General features: G+C 46.4%; 1 protein-coding gene across 1 annotated transcript in view; it reads left to right on the top strand.

Moving 5' to 3' along the window:
• LOC124622943 (paired box protein Pax-6-like) overlaps positions 1 to 23,020 on the top strand; it is a 341,169-nt gene that overhangs the window by 114,916 nt on the left and 203,233 nt on the right. The window lies entirely within an intron of this gene.

The following is a 23,020-nucleotide window of genomic DNA, read 5'->3' as shown; positions in this document are numbered from 1 at the left end:
CTGTAGCTACTGCAGGATGAATCGCCGCTGGAGCCGAGGACGCCTAGTAACGCCTGTGAGTTAGCGCGTGATTCACTAGAGATACCAGTTTATCTGCGTTTCTCATATGTGTCTGCATTGATTCCAACTTGACTGGCAGGAAGGACGAGACTACTGCAGTCTATCGAGAAGCAGAAGATCGGAATAGAGAATGCCCACTACCATTACCCAGCTACATTTCTGAGTGTGGTAACAGTACCATCCCACGGGCGTCAATGTTGGCAACGGAATTGTAAGTTTTCATCAAACGCCGATAGCTCACTGAGTCACACCTCCAATGGCTCCGTACCACAAGTGCCCAAAGCCGGCGCGATGTAGGACGGCTGGCGGCAGCTATGCAGCCCACTCCGAGCCATTTGGTTACGTGACGATACGCAGACACTACTTAAATGCAGCTCTGTCATCATCGTTCGTGCATTAGTTCAGACAGCTTCATCCTTGTTGCTATTGTAATAGCTAGACTTATTTCTTGCTGCTTATTTGTAATCACTCTTTGTACACCTCAAGAAACACAAGTTAAGTAAATATTCCATTTCTTGCGTTAACTTGTTCACTAATCACTTCCGTTCCTGCCCAGCTTTCCTATGACGACAGTTGCCATACCACTCTGTGGCCCACCTGTCCTTACCACTGTGTAGGAAATCTTTGGTTAGTGTAGTTTATAGAAAGTGTATATACTGCAAATTCGACTGAAAGGCTGTGCCCAAGTAGCCCAGAAAAATCATATGTACCTATGCCTGTGTCTTATTAATTCCAATGAATCTTCCGAAACATTCTGTGAAGATATTAACAAATGTGTCTGTGAAGTATCTCCATTATAAAACAAACATTCTATCGTTGCTTTTTTTCACTACGGGTGCTTTATCAGAAATCGTAAAGTCACGCCTTAAGCGCTGCAGATCCAGTGTCGTTAAAGAACTCTAATACGATGGCTTTTTACCAGCAAAAATCCGTTCGCTCATAGAGAATCTCATACGACTCAATTCATCCATGGGTTTTTAACTGGAGCTGGGGTGTGGTGCAGTCGAAATGAGGACGAACGTCAACTATGCTACGGCGGGAAAGGACTAAACGTGTAGACGCCAAAAGGTCAATACTTATTGTTAATTATTAACACTAAAAGTCAATAACCATTAAAGATGTGGGTCTCAGGGGAACACCGTTTGTTATGTGACAATAATAATCGATCATTAATGTATTATTAACGAAAACGACTTATATCTGTAATATGAAATGATCGTCCCCGAAAGCTCTCGAAAAATACGCGCTATTAGAGTCTGAAACATGGGCAAGATTAATAGTTGCGGGCAGTCACTGCTGAGACATGATCCTGCAAACACGTCAGTGTCGGCTCGACCTTTCTGTGGAATTGTTATTCATTGCGGTACCAACGCTGAGTTTACATGTCAGTAAGAACTTACGTATCAGTGTGAGGCCTCGTTGTCCCTTCAATTATTTATGATACGGAGAATTAAGTATTGCGGGCTGAGTGTTACGACAAACGGTTGAATATTTAAAGAGACGAGTAAAGGATGCGACGCCGAATAAATACAACTTTCAGTAATCAGTTTACAGCATTTGTGCCACAAGAGCCATCGAAAGGTAACTATTTGGTTATTTTTCATGAATAACCAGGCTGCCAAGAGCAGCTTACCTGACACATACTGTTGAATGGGAAGGAACTGTTTGTGATGGGTGCTGAGTACAGTAATTAGGAGGGATATCAAAACTGGATACAGTTACTTTTATTTTTATTTCAAGTGATATTCGTCGCGTTTACAATTAGCACTAACCTAAAAAAATGGCTCTGAGCACTATGGGACTTAACATCTATGGTAATCAGTCCCCTAGAACTTAGAACTACTTAAACCTAACTAACCTAAGGACATCACACAACACCCAGTCTTCACGGGGCAGAGAAAATCCCTGACCCCGCCGACTAACCTAAAAAGTTCGCATTGAAAGTTTATTGGCATTTATTCCGAAAGAATTCGTGCACGTACTGAACTTTATCTGAACTCCAAGTTACTGTGTCCCAGTTATATGAAAGTTCTGTTATGTGACAGTGTCTAGCGACGTTCTGCATTTAAAGTTACTTGGTATTACTTTGGATAAGAATTACTGCAAGTATCGAACCCTGCAGTAGACTTCTTAAGTTACAGAACCTCAATTACATTTGAGTGTAGTTGCTGTTATGTTATAATGTTATGTGACAGTGTCTAGCGACATTCTGCATTTAAAGTTACTTGGTATTACTTTGGATAAGAATTACTGCAAGTATCGAACCCTGCAGTAGACTTCTTAAGTTACAGAACCTCAATTACATTTGAGTGTAGTTGCTGTTATGTTATAATGTTATGTGACAGTGTCTAGCGACAGTCTGCATTTAAAGTTACTTGGTATTATTTTGGATAAGAATTGCTGCAAGTATCGAACCCTGCAGTAGACTTCTTAAGTTACAGAACCTCAATTACATTTGAGTGTAGTTGCTGTTATGTTATAATGTCAAGCGACATTCTGCATCTGTTTAGAAAAGAAATGGCGTAAGTACTAGACCCTGAGGTAAACGATGCATCACAGCGCTCCTGTTACTGTATGACTGTGTCAAGAAACATTTTGCTTTTAGAGTTAATTGATACCCATTTGGAAATGAATTGGTGTAAGTGTCGAATCTACAGTAAATTTCAATTATAGAGAGCCAGTTATGTGCGAATGCAGTTCTTGATATGTTATTGTGTCAAGCGAGAGTCTTAATTTGAATTTAATTTATAATTCGTTGGAAAAGAATTGGTGCAAGTATTGAACCTTGAGGTAAATCTCAAGTTAGTGCCCCAATTATATGCGTTTTCAGTTCCGGTTATGTGTCGGTGTCACACGTCATGCTGCCTCCTAATATATGGTCAGTTAAAGCATTTTAAGGTCTCTAATTTGGAAGTTTCCGTAAGTAAGGATGGTAAGTGGCGAGGTGGCAGTGAAGTTTGTGCCGCTGCTCGGCGCGCAAGCAGCAGGGCGGGTCAGAGCGCGGCGGCAGCGGGAAGCGGCTGTACTCGGCGCTTCCCCTCAGCCTCGCCACTGCGGGAATTCTGTTTTGCGCGTGTAATATGGCCAGAAATTCCTCTCCCCGCGCGCCAGAACTCGAGCAGGCAGGAAGAGGGCGGCCCTCGACTCGAAGGAGAGAAGAGGGAGACGCATCAGGGACACGGCGACGGCCGAGGGCGCGGAAGGAAGCGGGCGAGGATTCCTCATCCTGAGGGCCGAGGGCTGAGGGCGGCCGGCGAATATTGTCGGGGGGAGTGTCGGGGGGGGGGGGGGGGGGGGAGGCGGGTGGCTGCGTGAGAACGCGAGCGGGAGGGAAATAACCTCGCGGATTGAATGAGGGTTGGCCGGATACGAGATAGCGGCGAGGCGAGGTGCCGATCGGCGCGCAGCATGGCTGCCGCGGCCGCAGCGCCGCCCCTCCGAAAAGAACGCCGGGGGGAGCCCGCCTCGCGCCCTGCTCACTATGCACCCCTCTGGAAACAAACACGCGTTAAAATCGCATATATCTGCGTCCCCACCTTAACGGATCCGCCGTTGTTGCGACGCTGCCGCAGTTGTGCCTGCGCCCGCCGCCATTGTGCCGGAGCTCGCTGGGGTTCCGTGTAGTGCGCGTGTGGCACGTGAGGTTTGTGCCTCGGGCCTGTTCCCCGTTTTCTGTTTGAGTAACAGGGCTATACGAAAAAGCGTGTGAAGTGGGTCGTCGTACCCGTCAACTTACAAAACTAGCACTGTCTAAAACTAATCTTGAAACAGTCCAAGAAGCCTTTTTGTTTATTCTGGATGACAATTTTCCGTTAGATCATTTTCAGAGTGGCTGTTGGACGAATGAAATGGGACATACGAATACAGAGTGTTTCTACAACTACATACGCAGTTTGCTCGAAATGAAACTGGCCCGTTAACTGCACAGCTGTGTGGAATCGTGAAGCACCAAGACCGAGAGATATGATTACAGTGAAATTTATTCCACCGATTTAGGATATGACACTACGCAAATGATTAACATTACTGACATCTGTATGACTGTCTTCTTGGACGGCCGGAGTGGCCGTGCGGCTCTAGGCGCTAGAGTCTGAAGCCGAACGACCGCTGCGGTCGCAGGTTCGAAAGCTGCCTCGGGCATGGGTGTGTGTGATGTCCTTAGATTAGTTAGGTTTAATTCGTTCTAAGTTCTAGGCGACTGATGACCTCAGAAGTTGAGTCGCATAGTGCTCAGAGCCATTTGAACCAGCCAACTGTCTTCTTTTGCTGGCGCCTTGGCCCGCAGTTGCGCTGGGTCGGCGTGGTTATATCGGATTTGGGAGGGTTAGTGTTTAAGGGGTAGCTGGATGCCCTTCCTGCCGCCACCCCGTATCCCCCAGGTCGGAAATAGTGTACCCAAGCTGTCTGTGTCTAGTATAACCCATGGAATAGTGCGAAGGTGTTCACATGTCTGCGAGCGGTGTAACTGAAGCGGGACGTGAGGACCAGCCTGGTATTCACCTAGCGGGATGTGGAAAACCGCCTAAAATCCACCTCCAGGCTGGCCGGCACACCGGCCGACGTCTTTAATCCGCCGGGCGGATCCGGGGCCGGCGCGCCTACCCGAGTCCAGGAAGCAGCTCATTAGCGCTCTCGACTTACCTGGCGATCTGACGTATGTATGCACTGTGACTATGAAAATTCAGTATGGAGTAGCAGCACTGTTTTCTGCATTCAGGGTCGCTGGGCGTCGCAGCGTGGAATCACAGAGGTCCTGAATATGCTGCTGGAGCATACTCTGCCGCGCGGTTTGTAGGCGCGTCCAAAACGCATCAACTGTGGCGACGAACGCGTATGCGGCCGTCACTGTGGGGCAAGTTGAAGCGAGTCTCGTCCGAAAACATCACATTTTGCTATTCAGCACGCCCCTGTCGGAGTTCACGCACCTATTGCAGTCTGCGGCGTTCGTGGGTTCTGGTCAATGGAAGCCGACGTGGCATGCGTGCTACCGATACAGCCCGCAGATGACGACGTCGAACCGTCGACTCTGATACGTCTACACTCTTTGCAGTGCTCCAACGTCGCGCCAACACTGTGGGCAAAGCTGTTCTGTTCGTTACTGTCAAGCGGACAAAATGGCGGTCACTTCGCTCTGTGGTCACGTTGTGTCGTCAATGTGAATCGCCCTCTTCTCTCCACTGGTTCCACATCAGCCTCACTATTTAAGCAGCGTGCCCTGTACGAGCCGCAAAGCCATGGAACACCATACCCGCCTCCTGGAGATTAAACATGCTGCCTCGTTCGAACGCACTGACAAGCCGAAACACCACTCTGCGATGTCGGGGAGGTATAGTGGAACCTGGTTACATGTTTCCACTTCGTTGACACTTCCACATCGACGGAGCACTACGTGACACTAACCTGTCCGGTCACACAAAAGAGGGCGATTTTGGGCCTACGTGCACGCCACCTCTCTGCCAGTTAAATCACTTATTATGGTTCCGCTGTTCTATGCGTCCTCTTACAGCGGTTCTATGCGTCCTCTTACGGCGTGTTGCATACCGTTGCTCATGAGTGTTCCACTTTTCACAAGCATATGTGTATTTCATGCACCTTCAGATAGGCAAAGGCTTGACTAGCACTTGGATGGGTGATGTCTGGGTATGCCACCCGCTGTTGGCAGGCAGCGTGTACTGAAACCCTTGTGAGGCCAGTTCAGGAGCTATTTGACTGAAAAGTAGCGGCTCGGGTCACGAAACATGAACGGCGGGAGAGCAGTGTGCTGCCCAAATGCCTCTCCATATCCGCATCCAATGACGCCAATTGGCTGAGAATGACACGGCGATCGGTCGGTACCGATGGGCCTTTCGAGGCCTGTTCTGTCGGAGTTTAGTTTTAGCTTTCAGCTAGGCAACCCAACGTACTCCACACCCGGGATGGATGATGTAAGTTTTGTTGGCTACCTTGAAGGGTCATGAAATATTTCATCGGTCCACTTTTATTTTGGCCACCCTGCATCAGCGAAGTTTAGTCAATAGTACATGTCTAAAGCCGGTTTTCCACATGCAACTAAAGTGACGCCAATGCAAAGGCGTCATCGAAGCTTTGTATGGAAACACCCGGACTCCTGTGGCGTCACTCGAGCGATACTACTTTTAGCCACGCCACTAAAACTTGAAGCCGCCACTTTGCTTCCCTTACAACGGGGTAGCCTCATACGACTGCCAATCTCGTAGTTGAATTTCGAAAATGTATTCTGGTTTCCGTGTTATTTAAACAGTTGTCCAGTGAGTTTGAGAGAGTAAGTCACAAGGTTTCTGGTGGCAGTCAATTTCAGCTTCCGTCTACGGTTTAATAAAGAAGTAGAATATCCAATCACCAGATATGTTACAGTGTCTTTTAGTGCACTTGTACGAAGAGTAACTCCAATTTAATTTACAGAATAGCTTTAATATTTACACTACTTGTGACGTCGGGTGCAAGAATGATAATATTAGTTTTTCAAATGTTTCTTTAAGCCATTGTAAATAGTATCCAACACAGTACACAAGGCCTTTGAAGTTGTACGTGGGAGGCAACAGATGATCGCCGGCCAGTGTAGCCGAGCGGTTCTACGAGCTTCAGTCTGGAACCGCGCGACCGCTACGGTCGCAGGTTCGAATCCTGCCTCGTGCATTGATGTGTGTAATGTCCTTAGGTTAGTTAGGTTTAAGTAGTTCTAAGTTCTAGGGGACTAATGACCTCAGATGTTAAGTCCCGTAGTGCTGAGGGCCATTTGAACCATTTGAACAGATAATCGCCAAATGTCAAATAGCGCTTCGCTAGAGCCAGTACTCGAGCCGAGTATTGCATTTTTTAACTAGTGCTCGACGCGCATGTCAACAATTACTCGAAATTATCTTTTGTCACTCGAAAGTGGTTTACAAATGGATCTTCGTTTACAAGTGTTACAAGTGTTCACAAGTGTGTTTGATGCCGCCATGTTATTTCCGCGAGAAATCTGCTTCAAAATCCAAATTTTCTGCTTTGTTTTCTTCTTACCGCGTGATTGGTTCAATTCCACTGCCATAATTTGAGTCCTCTTCCAGAGGACGATGGTTCATACCCGCGTCCGGCCATCCTGATTTAGATTTTTCCCTAAACCGTTTCAGGCAAATGCAAGGATGGTTCCTTTGAAAGGGCAAGGCCGATTTCCTTCCCTACTCCGAGCTTGTGCCCTTTGTCGACGGAACGTTAAACACTGATCTTCTCCTTCTCGAGTCAAGACGTCAAAGGCCGTCAGAATAATCTCAGTTGACGTCATACTGGAAACAGTGTCACTATAATTTCACGGAAGCGGGTGGAAACAGAAACTCACGGCGCCAGTCCCGTATCAGTCGTCATGCCACTTGATTTGGAGTCACTTTAGTTGCGCATGAAAAGCCTGTTTCGGAGTACGCACTTCACATTCTTCTGTGTTGTCTGCACTTTGAGGGAAACCGACACTGACTAACCATTGTAGCAGAGCGCAGTGACATTAAGACAGACGTTCGCTGCTGCTGTTCTATTCTTTCTTAGTATTCTGCAAGAAAGCTTTTTTTGTTGGCGTGGGACTTAAAATAAGCACCTCCCAATTTAAGCGATTTTAATCACTGACCGCAGTCTGATATACGCCGTTACCTATTACGCGGTCTCGCTCCCTTGTCCTGTGCTGGCAACTGTCCGTGTGTAATGAGGTGGGATCTAACGATACTCTTGCCTTCTAGTGAAATTCCTGGCAAGAGTAGGCTACTCGCCACTGCAGTGGATTATTCAAAAATGCCTACCTTCGGCCAGCAACAGCATAGAATGCAAAAAAAAACATTTGAAGTATAATCTCATACAATCCTAATGTTTATTCGGCGGATGATTGTGCCCCTTCTCGTGTAAAGTCAGGAGACGAAACTGCATTTCAGCTCTTCGAGAATAACAACACGACTCGAGACACTAATCCAGCGAAAGAAACCCAGGTTGCAGCTTGTATGGGAGTGCTAGCATTCAGTGCTGCAGGTGAACAAACGGTCAGTGCAGCTTCTGACAAGCTCTCTGCCAAAATTGTCTCTAGTTTAAGAAAGGAAGCGGAGGGATCCCAAAATCGGAAGTCTTCTTTTCATGACTGGTGAGGAGGATTCTCAAGCAGAAGAACGAGGAGAAGAAACATCAAAGAGAAGAGAAGAAAAACAGAATGGGATGTTCTAGAACAGAAAAATACCTCGTTATGCAACACGTGAGAACTGTTTTATCCTTGCGCAGGTGTGCGTTACTAATTGTTTTACTTAGTTAAATTAATGGTAGGTGCTCTAGTGAATTTACGTAATCAGATAATTACCCAATATTCCAGCGGGATAATGCTCCCTCTTACAGTGCATTGATGATAATGGTGGAAACTTCCAAAACTTTGACTGGATCGTGATGTTCCCCCAGCATGAACACACTCCAGAATTAATGAAAATTTGTGAAGAGTTCTGTTCACGTTATAGACTATGGAAATCGTGTGAAACAGTTGGAATGCACCAATTCAGGCCAAATTGTTTCGAGATTAGGTTAACGAAAACATAGAGAAAAGTTAAGATGGTGGTTTTAATGCTTCAGATGTTGTAAATAGCCTCCCACTACTTGAAAACAACGCACCGGCTGTTCATATTATCACGTGAAACTGTCAGAAAAGGCACATTGACTTGAAGCTCGGTGACTTTGTCTAAGCGTTGACCCTTCATGTGAAATTATGCACTCTGTAATTTTGTGGTAGGTTCTTATTGATAACACGAAGTCTCGTCACCCATCATGATTTTTTTCAGGAAAGAATTATCTGCGTTTTGCATTTCCGTCAAGTCCACGATCCTTGTTTTTGGTCGGGAGTCAGAGTGTGCCGGATAAACTTTGTACACACTTTTCTCTTTTTCAAAACACTCTCGAGAACGTCTTGTACATCTGATTTAGAGATGTTGCTCCATTATGATTTATGACACAAAAACGTTAACACACTATGGTAGCACGCCCATTACTTGGCACTGGCTGCTCACAACTGCGGTCGAATGTACATCTGTTGTTTACAGCTGTTGCTTCAAGCTGCCGCCATAGTTAATGCACTAATGTCCCTTATACACCAGGAATAAAACCAGTCCCGTAACTTTTTGGACAGGCGGTGTGCTGTACTGATCTCATATTGTATTTCTTCATAAGACTTCTGCGTATTTCTTTAGTCGATTCCAGATCTAGATCGATTACAACGGGTTCTGAGTAGGTTAAATAGCTACTTCGTGACTTTCAACCCATCAAAATAGGAAAATTATTTCACATATGCAATTCTATAAGAGAAAAAGGAACTTGCGGTCCACAGTACAGCAACCATTAAAATGATTACATAAATTTCAAACGATAGTACCATTCTTAATTTACTTATTACTTTCTTAGTCAGTCCGGCTCTAGATCTTACCTTACCAATCGAAGTGGTCGGCGGAAGAAAGTACTATATCTCAATTTAGTGAGGGTTAATTTGATCATGTTATCTTATGCGTTTTCGAGTATACCACACGCTAATAGGAGGTAGTTCCACATTTATCGCTAGAATATGTTCCTACTATACAAATTGAATTGTCTTATTGTAGTTATGTTTTTGTCTTCGAATTTAGCCGAACCTAAGACATGCAATAGCGTAAAATATATATTTGTGGGTTAGCAATTTTCTTCTGCTCACCCCTTCAGTTAGAGGCAGCAGTATCAGCACTGTCTTGTGTCAGAAGCTGATCTTGTTAGTTCCTCGTGTTTACTGACAGCCTTACCGCCAGAAAGCATACTCAGGAGAGCAGTCAGGAGTATCATGGATAACAATCCATCAATCAGCGATAACCACTAAAAGACGATAATATCAATTACATTTCTATTCGAGAGGATGGTATTTATAATTCCCGTCTGGCCATTTAGGATTTCCGTGGATTCTGTAAACTGATTATGGCGTATTTCGAGATGGTTCCTTTCGCAGAGGACGGATGATTTCCTTTCCCGTCCTGCCCCTGTATGACTTTGTGTTCCATCTCTAATGACCTCGTCGTTGGTGGGATCTTAAATCCTAAGCTTTCATCGTTTTCTTTTTATCAACAATAACCAAACACAAAGCATTAGTTGATGAAATAAAGGTATACCACGCTCACATCTGCAAAAGACTGAAGCTCGCATCTGTAAAGGGTGTGAGATATACGGATACGAAAATAGTAATGTAGCGGACGCTGATGAGCGATAAAGCCGTTGATGGTGAGAAAGCGCTTCGTGCCGTTTGGATGCTGTTGGTCAAGCTGGGATAGATTTCCTCGCATCAAGCGTCTCTCCGTCGAAACCCGCAGTAAGAGAGGGCACGTGCGGTCCACGTGGCCCAGAGTAGGCCACCTTCCACTCGAGAAGCGTCAGTATTCTCAAGCACCGACCCTCAGCCCGATTATTACGAGTGCATTCTTTCGAGAGCTCTCTATTTCACTTCCGTGAGTAATGGCCTGCAGGCAACTTTGAATAGCATTTCGTAACAATACCGCAGCCCGATGCAAGCTGTCCCCGGTGAAAAGATTTGTCCAGTCTGCTACGCCCAAACAACAGTTATCGTACTTTCCGTTCGGAAAAATGCCCGAATATCTTCCGGTCCTGTTAACAGACGTTGCAGATGGTATATACCGTCGGGTAGGTAGGAGTCACGCTTAGAGCAAGGCTTTAATGGAAAGAGTTGTAGAACAACTTCTGTCGCCATTGACATATACATTGTGTAGAACTGTTGTAGATACCTAAGAATATTTCCCAAAAACAGAAGTAATTTAGCAACATTGCAAAGCAAATGTCGGAATCAAGTATTCATGATTTCACTTTTTCCAAGAATGTGGTTATTTATTATTATTTATTAGGTAATATTGTCCATTGCGTAAAGCATGATTTACAATGTTAAAAAACATGTTTGGCGCACAATATAAATGAAGAGTGCTCAGTCTGACAGTTTCTCAACCAATGTCACGGCCTTACAAATTTCAACATTATAACCATATAACCTGTCAAGCGATAATATTGCCGGCCGGTGTGGCCGTGCGGTTAAAGGCGCTTCAGTCTGGAACCGCGTGACCGTTGCGGTCGCGGGTTCGAATCCTGCCTTGGGCATGGATGTGTGTGATGTCCTTAGGTTAGTTAGGTTTAATTAGTTCTAAGTTCTAGGCGACTGATGACCTTAGAAGTTAAGTCGCATAGTGCTCAGAGCCATTTGAACCATTTTGCGATAATATTGTGCAGTTTGATTATTTATTCCGTCTAATATTGTTCATTGCATAAAGTGTGATTTACAACGTTTGAAAACAACTTTTATGCACTACATTCTGTGCAAATAGTTGTACCTTTGTTTATATTTTTTGGTTACCTAAGAACTTGTGTAACTTGCGGACGACAGTTAATTGTTTCTTGAGGATGGCCCAATAAGCAGTAAACTAATTAGAAGTAAACAAAAATCAATAGAACAAAAACAGTTTGCTTGTTTCTCAACCTTAAAAATGGTACTGCTCTAGCAGGAAGTGATGGAAAAATCCATAAAAAATATATGTTTACAGTCTAATTGTCTCATCGTGGCTGGAAAAGAAGGAGGGAGGTCAGTATGTAAATTCTTTGGCTTGGCTCTGAGCACTATGGGACTTAACATCTATGGTCAGCAGTCCCCTACAACTTAGAACTACTTAAACCTAACTAACCTAAGGACATCACACAACACCCAGTCATCACGAGGCAGAGAAAATCGCTGACCCCGCCGGGAATCGAACCTGGGAACCCGGGCGTGGGAAGCGAGAACGCTACCGCACGACCACGAGCTGCGGACGTAAATTCTTTGATGAGATTTGAAACGGGTCTATAGAAAGGTATCCTGCTACTCAATAGATTGTAAATCAAAACTACAGGGTGTCAATTACTTGCTGCTCGCAAAATGTCATCTGCTTTGTGCGTGACTTTAACCTCTGGCATTCGATTCCAGTTTGGTCCTGCAGTATTATCTCAGAATGACTGAGTGAAAATTCTGCTTCCATCTTCGTCTATTTTTCGTAGGGGTGATAATAGTAAGATATGAGGGCTTGGTGCGTGTAGGGAGGTAAGCAAAATGTTATTTTTCAGTCGGTCAACGTATGAATGTTATCGGATCGAGTAGCACTAGAATTGGTGCTAAGAACTCGCCTCCAAACAATGTATAAAGGCTTGCGGACTACATACATCGATTTACATGCAGCTGCGCTCGGTTCGTCTTCTATAAGTGCATCCGGAAAAAATCTCAAATACAATGGTATACTGTGTTCTGGAGCTCACGTTAAAGTGGAGGTCCCGTAACTTGTTGGAGGAAAGCAAAGGGCACGGTTTGTATAACATTTCCTGTTCGAACCAATGTCGGGATGTTCTTAATTATATTAAAAGTCATATGGAAATAAACACAAACGACAGTGGGATTAAAAAGTCTCTTCCTTATTTCTCTCTTGATGAGTCTGTATTACGCGCACACATACACACACACACACACACACACACACACACACACACACACAGACACACCACACGGACGCGCGCGTGCACACACACTCATGTGGGCTTGTGGGCTTGCGCGCGCGCACGCAGAAAGAGAGAAGGGGAACCCGTTGGGTGGGAGATCTGGACGATGGAGCAGGAGGACAGCGAGAGCGGGGGGGGGGGGGGGGAGGGGGGGGGGAGAGGAGAGAGAGTGGCTGCTATTCCAGTATGCAGTCATGTACCTCCGCCATTTGATAAAGCTAGTAGGCCATCCACGAAGGTCAACAAAATGCACTGAAAAAATACACAAACAAATGTGAATAGATACACAATAGCATTTTTGATTATTTTTGTTTTATGGTCATCAGGTCACGTTCCAAGGCATATTTCTGTGCCTAACGTTTCGTTTTTCGGTGATGGAGACATTTATCAGATGCCCTAATGAGTCAGAAAGCAATTGCAAAGTTCAGCAAGTCGAACTGTTTAAACGTATCCGCGCGACGTTCTGTTCTTGACGTAGTCGTGCCACTGTCTAAGATCGCGGAGACTTGCTGACGTGTCTTACGGAGCTCGTAGTGGGAAACAGTTGTCGCTTTTTGCTTTACTTAGCACTAAGGCCAACAACTTGTCTAATTTTGTTTCTGTTGTAGTTTTTTATTGCTTTTTAATTTCTGTGGCCTCTCTGTTCGCCCTCGTGTTAATAATAAAACTTCCTGGCAGATTAAAACAGTTCGAAACTGGTGCGCTTGCATTTCGTCGGCAGATACTCCAACGACTGAGCCATCCAAGTAAGACTGCCTACCCACCCTCAGAGCTTTATTTCCGCCAGTACCTCGTCTTCTGCCATCCAAGCTCTTTCGGTAGAGCACTTGACTGCGAAGGGCGAGGGTACGAGATACGAGTTCCGGTCTGACAACCAATTTTAATCTGCCAAGAAGTTTCAAATCAGTGCACACTCAGCTGCAGAGCGAAAATTCATTCTTGAAACAATCCCCTCAGTCTGTGGCTAAACCATGTCTCCTGAATAACCTTTGTCCCAGGAATGCTACTCCTGCAATGTGTACAAGAGATCTTCTGTGAAGTTAGGAAGGTAGGAGATGAGGTACTGGCGGAAGTTAAGCTACGAGTACAGGACGTGAGTCGTGCTTGGATAGCTCAATCGGTAGAGTATTTGTCCGCAAAACGTAAAATCCTGGGTTCGAGTTCCGGTCCGGCAGCGAGGATGTTTCACATCTGCGCAGTGTGCAGAGTGGAAATTCATTCTGGAAACAACCGCTCGGACTGTGGCTAAGCCATTTCTCTGAAATAATCTTTCTTCCAGGACTGTCCGCAGTATCCTTTCTTCCATGAGTGCCAGTCGCAAGTTATGCAGGAGAGCTTTTGCGAAGTTTCGCATATAGGGGATGAAAAGGGAAGGGGAAAGTAAAGCTCTGAGAGTGGCTCCTGAGTCATGTTCGAACGGTTCAGTCAGTTGAGTACCTGGCCCCGAAAGGCAAGAGTACCAAGTTCGAGTCTCACTCTGGCACAGAGTTTTAATCTGCCACGAAGTTTCAAATGAGCGCACATAACGTGTTACGACCCGTGGCTCTACCCTTCATTCGATCGCTGCGAAACCCTATATTTCAGCAGGATAATGAACGACCGCATGTTGCAGGTCCTGTACGGGCCTTTCTGGATACAGAAAATGTTCTAATGCTGCCCTGGCCAGCACATTCACCAGATCTCTCTCCAATTGAAAACGTCTGGCCATTGGTGGCCGAGCAACTGGCTCGTCACAATACGCCAGTCACTACTCTTGATGAACTGTGGTATCGTGATGAAGCTGCATGGGCAGCTGTACCTGTACACGCCATCCAAGCTCTGTTTGACTGGCTCTGAGCACTATGGGACTTAACTACTGAGGTCATCAGTCCGCTCGAACTTAGAACTACTTAAACCTAACTAACCTAAGGACATCACACACATCCATGCCCGAGGCAGGATTCGAACCTGCGACCGTAGCGGTCGCGCGGTTCCAGACTATGGCGCCTAGAACTGCTCGGCCACCCCGTCCGGCTCTGTTTGACTCAATGCCCAGGCGTAAAAAGGCCATTATTACGGCTGGAGGTGGTTGTTCTGGGTGCTGATTTCTCAGGATCTATGCACCCAAATTACGTGAAAATGTAATCAGATGTCAGTTCTAGTATAATATGTTTGTCCAATGAATACCCGTTTATCATCTGCATTTCTTCTTGGTGTAGCAATTTTAATGGCCAGTAGTGTAATTTTCTTATCATACTGCAGAAAAATTAAGGAGAAGGTACGATATGCAGCGCAGATGTGGGGCGACAGTGGAGTGGTGAACCTCAGAGCGCAGTGGCGCCGAAAGTGGTTTCAGTTAGTGTGGCAGTGGGCGACGGGCTCAATTAGTAGCAGGGGGTGTGCGTCGGACACGGAGCCGGCTGGGCGGCGGTGGCGGCGGCGGCCGGTTTTTGAAGAGGGTCCATGGTTGGGGGTGGGGGGGGGGGGGCTCGGGCCGCCCCCCGCCTGTCGGGGATGGAGATGGGAGTTTGGCACGCACGGCTGGAGCGAAATTTTCAATGGGATCAGTTAAGCGTGTTGTACAATTCATGTCCGGTCATATGTGAAATAACGTAGGGTTCATGGACAGAGGGTCCCTCTCTGCGTGTGCGCGTGTGTGTGCGCGCGGCGAGGGGACGGCCGCATCTCGTATGGACAGCAGCGGCGGCAGCAGGCGCAGGCCGGGGTGGCTTTGGCAGCGATGACGACGATAGACGCGCAACGCGCCGCGGTCGATCACCGACCCCGCGCAAGATAGTCCCCGGGGAAAATTGGGCGCCGGAAATATTGTTGTGGAAATTAAAGGAATTTAAGCGGGGGGCGCACTGCTGATTGGTTAGTTTGTCGTGCGGTGTTCCGGGCCGTTGAGACGGCTGCCGCACTGAGCGCGCGACGAGTTAATTTGCAGGCGAGGGTTGCAAGTGACAACGCGGAGCGCCGTTACATAGCCTGCTGCGACGCCGCACAGCGTCGCTCGCTAGTCAAGATACAGTCATACGGACTGTCTTCCCAACTACGTCGCTGCCTCCAGGAATCTACACTGCCGGAAAAAATTAATACATCTTGAAAGACGACGTAGATTTTTACCCAATGACAGCGTATTCCATCTGGGACTTAATAGATGTACTTATGATGGTTTCAGTGTCGTCCGCCAACACATAGCATAGCGGCATAGCTACCAGAGCGGCCGGCTGGTGTGGCCGAGCGGTTCTAGGCGCTTCGGTCTGGAACCGCGTGACCACTACGGTCCTGCCTCGGGCATGGATGTGTGTGATGTCTCTAGGTTAGTTAGGTTTAAGTAGTTCTAAGTTCTAGCGGACTGATGACCTCAGATGTTGAGTCCCATAGTCCTCAGAGCCATTTGAACTACCAGAGCGCTATCTGTGTCTACCCTTTCATAGGGAATTCTTAGGGCCAGAAGGCAAACGTGTTAAGCAAGCAGGCAACCACGTCACGGAGATGCACTCTTGCGTACTAGAGCCAAGTGAGTGAGGTTGAAGGGGTAGCATTGTGGCCTTCAGAGTAGCGGGATTGCCCTTTCGGAGAACTGTCACACACGGTGGACATGCTGCGTCAGTTGTGCAACGAGTGGTTTCGGTGGTCATATGGACATTTTCACACCCGTAGACGAGGTTCTGGACCATCACTCTGCACAGACCCCCGCCAGGATCGTCGTATTGCACGCGCAGCAATGACAGATCCTACAGCTACCAAAAAACAGGTAAGAGACCTTACGAGACGCGTAAACACGAGTTGTAGGTAACGATGATTAGCAGCGGGACTACAGTAACGCACGTCTCTGGCTCTTCGTCCGCTCACAGCCACAGCATCGACGTGCAAGGCTCCACTGGTGTCGTCAGAGCATTACTTGGAAGATGGAATGGCGTGCCATGGTCTTCAGCGATGAAAGCGGATTCTGTCTGCATCCTAGTGGTGGTCGTTTGTGCCTAAAACTTAGACTTGGTGAGCGCTGTCTCGTACAGTGCGTTCGTCCAAGACACAATGGCCCCATCTCAAATGGCTCTGAGCACTATGGGACTTAACTTCTGAGGTCATCAGTCCCCTAGAACTTAGAACTACTTAAACCTAACTAACCTAAATACATAACAACCATCCATGCCCGAGGCAGGATTCGAACCTGCGACCGTAGTGGTCGTGCAGTTACATACTGTAGCGCCTAGAACCACTTGACCACGCCGGCCGGCGGCCCCATCTCAGGCCTTATGGTCTGGCGTGCGATAATCTACAACTCTCGTTCACTTTCGGTGTTTCTGGAAGGGACGCCAATCAGCGGTCGATACATGGAAAATGTTATTAGATTTTTTCTTTTCCCGTACTTGCGACAGGAAGGTGATGTGTCGTTCCAACAGGATAATGCTCGCCCGCACACTACCTGTGAAACCCAACTTACTCTGCAACTTCCCCGGCCAGCACAATCTCCGGGCCGGCCGAAGTGGCCGTGCGGTTAAAGGCGCTGCAGTCTGGAACCGCAAGACCGCTACGGTCGCAGGTTCGAATCCTGCCTCGGGCATGGATGTTTGTGATGTCCTTAGGTTAGTTAGGTTTAACTAGTTCTGAGTTCTAGGGGACTAATGACCTCAGCAGTTGAGTCCCATAGTGCTCAGAGCCATTTGAACCACGATCTCCGGATATGTCTCCAGTCGAGCACGTGTGGGATATGACGGGACACAAAGTGAGTCTTGCTAGTTGTTAATCAACACTTCTTGCAGAGGTACGCGGGAAGGTGGATCGGGCGTGGAACAACGTATCTCAGGTAAGTATTTGCCATCTGTAATCTGTACGATCAACTGGGTGCCAGAGTCAGCATCTGCATCCCCCCCCCCTCCCCCAGTGGAGGTTAAACTACATACAGCGTATGTCGGTATCTTGTACCTCAGAACCGCTTTTGCTATTCAAAAAAAAATGGTTCAAATGGCTCTGAGCACTATGGGACTCAACTGCTGAGGTTATTAGTCCCCTAGAACTTAGAACTAGTTAAACCTAACTAACCTAAGGACATCACAAACATCCATGCCCGAGGCAGGATTCGAACCTGCGACCGTAACGGTCTTGCGGTTCCAGACTGCAGCGCCTTTAACCGCACGGCCACTTCGGCCGGCTTTTGCTATTCATCTGTAAACGTAATCACTTCATGTGCTCCACATGCACTTTTGTTGTAACAATACACCTTGACTGAACTAGAAACATCTGGAAACTGTACTAATTCTTTTTCGGACAGTGTATATTACTAATCGGCTGAAACGGTGTTCAATCCCACTACCAGGTTACCTAACTTACAGCGTCTTACAGGGGCATCAAAAATTTTATTTTCAGTACTTCATATAAATATTTACCGAATTCAAAATTTTAAAGTGCTGTCATAATCTGCTGATATAATCTTACGTTAAAGGCTTAATGCAGTAAGACAATAATTAAAGTTAGATACCATGTATGTGTCTTGTGGCAGCATAAAGCGCTGCGAGCACGTTACCAGACAATATTCATCCAGTATTTCAAAATGAGGGCACCTAGCAACTTTAAACATAATTTCAAGCATTTTCATAACTTCTTATCGCCGAGATTCTCCACAAAATAATGAAAGGGAAAAACGTTTGCCGCTTGCTACATTTTCGCTTTTCACGCAGTAAGATTTCAGCATCAGAGACGTTTTAATTTGTTACTTCTTTGCTACTAGCTCTATTCGGAACACAATTTGCAGACAATAACCACATATACCACTAAATGTACCTGCAAAATTACAACACTGTACGACACATACTTCACAAGATATACAGTACTTCATGAGATACGTGAAAAACTAGCTTTTCTTCACTTCACAATAACATCACCAACAGTCATGATGTTCTTTTCTGATGAGTGACTTATTTTCAGTTTTACCAGTGTAATGTAGAATGGACTCGGTCAGACATAGAGTATTGTGGAGTTTTCTTTGCAACAAATCGCTCCAAGCACTATGGGACTTAACATCTGAGGTCGTCAGTCCCCTAGACTTAGAACTACTTAAACCTAACTAACCTAGGGACAATACAAACATCCTTGCCCGAGGCAGGATTCGAACGTGCAACCGTAGCAGCAGCGCGGTTCCGGACTGAAGCGCTTAGAAACGCTCGGCCGTTTTTGGAATAAAAACAGCGGTCAAAAGAAATAGTTCCTTCATTTCTACCCCATTCTGAACCGTTCACTCTGAAAAAAAGTCTGTAGTAATTTTTCTTTTCCATTCTCACCTACACTGCGCTCTATTTCTCAATCCAGACATTAAAGGTTTTCTCTTCCCGTCTCCTCCGTAAAGAAGACGACTTTTCTGCCATCTATAAGGTGGTACTATCTGTACGAAGGAATGTAAGAAAGTCAAAAGTCTCAATAAATTTTCTCAATCTCAAGTTGACGGTATCTGAAGTGAAGACATTGTTCTTTCATATTTTTATAGCTCAGGATAGTGGTGGAACAGTGATCTGGCTTCCACATTTTGAGTTGCACACTATGTTCAGTAAGAAAACACGTAGTACCCAGAAACTTAACCGAAGACGCCAGACGGCGCTCTCTATTGTAGCTAATAATTCATGGAATGCTCGGACGGCGCGAGCGGTTTGCAGGTAGCAGTGTTTATTTGATCCGCTCGCCATCTAATTATTTGAGTCTCCCGACATACCCAAACGAGAGTTTTTAACGGAAACGGATGTTCTCGAGGCATCTCGGCTCGAGTCTTCCGCGTCGGCGGGTCCAACTTGATCAAACGGATGTCTAAGGAAGGCGGGCGCGGTTTGCTGAGCACAAGATGCGACGCCGAATGAGCAAAGCATTCCGCAGGCGAACCGTTCTTCGCTGCACAGCAAACCCGGCGCGGTCTTTGCTCTGGCCTGAATGGCGTACATTCAGGAGGGAGTCTGCCGCCGAAGAAGACGTCGTGAAGGCCTTTCACCTTTCCGCGTTCTCGGTAAACGATATAGCAAAGCGAGAGGCGTCAGCGACGAACCAGTGTGAAGACGAACCTAATTCAGCGGGAAAACAACGGAGTGAAAGGCTAAGACAAGAATGCTATTTCTCGTGACGAAACTGGTTACTTTCCGATTATCTTAGGGTGAAGTTACTAATTGGATTTTTTTTTTTTAAGAAAATGATGTTCTTGAGGTGACGTTCTCTAATTCCACATTTTGTGTCCACAGAAGTCAGGTGTTTTTTCGATTATTTCTAACAAGTCCACCTCCGCAGCTGTGTGATCAGCGCGTTTGACTACCATGTGGAGCACGTGGGTTCGATTCACGGAACTTCCAAGGATAATTCCTTAGTGTAAGGACAGGAATGCAGTCCACACAGCTGCGGGATGCCATTTAAGGAGCTACCTGACAGAAGAGAATCGACTATAAGATCTGGAAAGCCTATAACGGGCGGAAAGCTGTTTCCTGAACCAATGCCCCTCTATACTGCATGCGAGTGACTTCATAGCAGAGGTTGGGTCACAAGATTGGCATAGCGGGGTCCTTTGGGCCTGAAGTATTTTTTATTTTTTTCATCTGTAAGTCGGTTTTCCCCGGACGGTCAGCCGTCCAAGTACTTGCCGGGCCCAATTTTGCTTAACTCTGGTGATCAGGCGGGAAGCGGTGTTTCCGACGTGGCAAGGCCGTCGGCTTTCTCTGTAAGTGACGATGAAACATCACCAACTTGACCTCATATTTTAGGGTGAAAAAAGAGCACTTGAAAGACATCAACCCCAGCAATCGACCCTGAGCGAAAATTTGGGCGTAATTCTGACAGCACACAGGTGTGACCTCCTGAAGGTATAGTTTTTAAACACACGGGCGCACCGACTTGTCACTCTCTATTACCCACCGTAGCTGCTTAATGCCCGAGCTCGAAGTACCGTACAGTGGAGTAAGACGTTTGTGAAAGCCATTGGTAACATGTTCCAAAGTGCGCGGTTTGTAATCTGTAGCTGCGGGAGATCTCTTTGCTTTGTACATCGTTATGTTGCGATACACAAATGCATTGCAAAGAAATGAAACGAATACGTGTCTCGTTAAGAACTAGCATATCGCTATTTAATTATTAACATCACGGTTGTACGTTATTCTCTTTGATTTTATAGCTGGCTCCGTTAAAGTGAAGTGCATTTGCAGGATCACATTATTCAACGTGACTGGCATGATTGCGACGTAAATCATAAATCATCAGCTTCATTCCACAATAATTCTTCAGTTGTTTAGGTCTTTCGTTTTGATTTTGAGGCGTGTATGTATATACAGAATATCAGTACGAGAACATTGCTAAAATAATGTTGAACGTATATGTGTGTGCCACTGACATATTACCTAATCATATTAACCACATTACTTACTACTGTTCGCATAGGTTAAGTTGTATTCCAGAACAAGATTTCTAGACTCGTTGGCAAATGTATTCACCTCCTCCTCCTCCTCTTCCCTCACCTTCAACATCCCTTGAATAGGAGGGCCCTGGTTTTCACCACGCTGTGCAGTATTTCGCGTTCGGGCATTTGTACAAATCTTTTAGCATAAGACCTTAGCTCAACGCCCTTAGTATTCGTTTTACGGAATGACGTTTTCTCTACCCTCGAAGCTAACCTAGTGCGTCCTAACTGTTAGAGGAAATGACGGCTGCGGTGGTCTAGCGGTTCTAGGCGCTCAGTCCGGAACCGCGGGACTGCTACGGTCGCAGGTTCGAATCCTGCCTCGGGCATGGATGTGTGTGATGTCCTTAGGTTAGTTAGGTTTAAGTAGTTCTCAGTTCTAGGGGACTGATGACCACAGATATTAAGTCCCGTAGTGCTCAGAGCCATTTTTTTGTTAGAGGAATGCGAAATTAGTTCAGGTTGATGAGACAAAACACGTAATTATTTCTTTTATGTTTTGATATTGTATAATCCAAAAACGTACGGAACGCGGCAGCTGCATCAGGCCAATCTAATTAAATTAGGCTATCTGATCAAAAGTATCCGAATACATGTCAGTGGACTTTACAATCGGTAATGATCAACCAAAACGTTATGACTGCTGCCCACCGCAAGGTTGGATGTCGCCTGGTGGGGACGTGGGGTAAGGAAAATGTACAAGCGGATCAAAGACGGATAGGGAATGATTCTAGCGACGACATGGGCAGTGAATGGGGAAATCTACTGACATAAGCGACTTTGACAAAAGTAATATTTTTATTACCCAGTGCCTGTGAACGGGTATCTCGAAACGGCGTAGGTGGGCGAATGTTCACGTGCTATCGTGGCGAGCGTCTATGGAAAGTGACAGAACGACAGTGAAACTACCATTGGGCGATAAGAGGTTGGACGTCGACGACTCTAACAGAACGTGGAGTTTGGAGGCTTACCTGCTCTGTAAAGCAGGATAGGTGACGGTCTATGTCATCTCTACCGAAAGAGCACAAGGCTGGTGCACGCATAAGTGTTTGAGAGCACACCGTTCGTCGTACAATGTTGAACATGGGGCTCCGCAGCAGACAACCCCTACGTGTTCACATGTTGGCCCAAAGAAATCGCCAGTTACGATTGCAGTGGCCACGGGATCGTCGAGACTGGACCGAGGATCAATGAAAACGTCTCACCTCGTTAGATGAATCACGTTTTCGCTGCATCAGGTCGATGGTCGTCTCCACAGTAGCAGTCATTCGCACGAACGGCGCTTCGAAATGTGCACCACACCAGGGATGCAGGCTGGTGTGAGCAGTATTGCGCTATGGGAAACATTCAGCTGCGCTCGCATGGGACCTTTGGTGGTAATGGGAGACATTCTGACAGCTGTGGAACACCTACACCTCTTCAGGCTTCTTGTCTTCCCCGCCGATGATGTCGTCAAATGGTTCAAAAGGCTCTGAGCACCATGGGACTTAACATCTGAGGTGATCAGTCCCCTAGAACTTAGAACTAATTAAACCTAACTAACGTAAGGACATCACACACATTCATGCCGGAGGCAGGATTCGAACCTGCGACTGTAGCGGTCGCGCGGTTCCAGACTGAAGCGCCTAGAACCGCTCGGCCACATCGGCCGGCCGGTGATGTCATCCTCCGTTGGGATAATTATCCTTCTCTCGGAGCCAGAACCGTGCGACAGTGATGTGAGGAACATGATAGTGTGCTCATGATGACGTCTTGTTCACAAAATTCGCTTGATGTGAATCCAGTGGAGTCTATTTGTGTCGGTACCAGGCGCCATCACTGCGTACACAAACCAGCGGCCCGCTATTTAAGGATATTACATGACCTTTTCATGGACATCTGGTGCAAAATATCTTCACAAACTTACCAACAAAGTGTCGAATGCATGAAACTTCCTGGCAGATTAAAACTGTGTGCCGGACCGAGACTCGAACTCGGGACCTTTGCCTTTCGCGGGCAAGTGCTCTA

This window comes from Schistocerca americana, chromosome 7, assembly GCF_021461395.2.
Source record: "Schistocerca americana isolate TAMUIC-IGC-003095 chromosome 7, iqSchAmer2.1, whole genome shotgun sequence".
Classification (NCBI taxonomy): Eukaryota; Metazoa; Arthropoda; class Insecta; order Orthoptera; family Acrididae; genus Schistocerca; species Schistocerca americana.
Note: the sequence above shows the minus strand (reverse complement) of the source record. Positions and strands in the feature narration are given on the sequence as shown.